This window comes from Psammomys obesus, unplaced genomic scaffold (assembly GCF_907164565.1).
Source record: "Psammomys obesus unplaced genomic scaffold, mPsaObe1.curated_primary_1811, whole genome shotgun sequence".
In the NCBI taxonomy this organism is placed as follows: Eukaryota; Metazoa; Chordata; class Mammalia; order Rodentia; family Muridae; genus Psammomys; species Psammomys obesus.
Window position 1 is genome coordinate 2,085,795 of NW_026596091.1, and position 1,362 is coordinate 2,087,156.

Sequence of the window (1,362 nt, forward strand, 5' to 3'; positions counted from 1 at the left end):
AGATAGATAGATAGATAGATAGATAGATAGATAGATAGATAGATAGAATGAACAAATGAATGACTTCTGCAGTGGTGGTCTTTTACTCACTAACCGGTACCAGTAAAATTCCTGGCACATTGTAAGAGTTCAGGAAATCCTTACTGTATGATTGATTGTCCTGTCCCTTCCCAGGAGTGACATCACTCTGTCCCCATTGCTAGGCTTCTCCAGCCTCTTATCAGCCTTGTCAGTGACTGAGGGAAGGAGGCAGCCTCCCAGGGTACAGGGCACAGCTTGATCTTTTAAGTCAGTTTATCAGCTGTGAGGTTGGCTCCTGTGGCTTCCTCAGCATGCTCTGGCCTTTCCCCTACATCTCTGGCAGCAGAATTTACAAGGGAACTTTTTTTTTTTTTTGAGGCTGTGGCCACCTGGGAGGTAGATAAAGATCAGCTCTCAGATACCAATAGGGCTTATGTCAGACTGCCACAGGAGGTGAGTTCACTCACAGAGCTTGGCTCTAGCTGGGTGTGTCTCTAGGATCCTGGCTAAGACCTTGGCAGTGGGGCCAGCATGGCCGTTCTTTCTGCCCAGGTGTATCGGGTGAGAGCCACACCTGGCACAGTTGAACCTCCAGCACCTTCTCCAGGTGACAGAGGCCTGTGTGCTTACATGTAGCTGCCTCTGGAAGGCTACTGATGAACACCTGCTGTTTTGTTTTGGTAAGAATGCTACTGATCAAAACAGTAGTGAGACTGAGTTTGAATTCTTTCCCCATTACCTGGCCTTTTGTACTTGATGCAGATCTGGGATGACAGGGTGGTCAGTATTTCCAGGACATCTCTTTATTTGGGGAAAAGCAGGTCATGCCTGGGGAGATGGCACAGATGACAAATGCTTGTCTGTGGGTGTGAAAACATGGGCTTGATCCTAAGCACTCATCCCCAAACACCTAGCATGACAATGCACAATTATGACCCCCAGCTGCTGAGTTATAATGGATGGAGCCTTGGGATTGGCTGGCCAGCCAGCCAGGTGAACTCAGGGAGGCCAAATGTGGAAGACCCTGCCTTAAAAGAAAAAGTTGAGAGGCTTGAGGAAGGGTCCCTGGAGTTTGTCCTGTGGCCTCCACATTCACACAGATATACATATGCACCAGCACACACGTGCACTTGTGCAATATGAAGATGCACCACAAAAAGGAAAGGAAAGCCAGCCAGGATGGGGCACTCTGTGGCTTGTGGTTCTGAGTCTTGGTTAGGTTTTTGTTGTATAGTCTAAAGACTTTGGCTTCCTCTTTTAGCATGAAGCTGGAACATTAAATCTGTCTTCTTTCTTTCTTTCTTTCTTTCTTTCTTTCTTTCTTTCTTTCTTTCTTTCTTT

The 1,362-nt window shown here is 46.9% G+C and overlaps 1 protein-coding gene across 1 annotated transcript in view; it reads left to right on the plus strand.

The window, feature by feature from the left end:
• Nuak1 (NUAK family kinase 1) overlaps nucleotides 1-1,362 on the plus strand; it is a 70,522-nt gene that overhangs the window by 64,335 nt on the left and 4,825 nt on the right. The gene's annotated exons all lie outside the window — the stretch shown is intronic.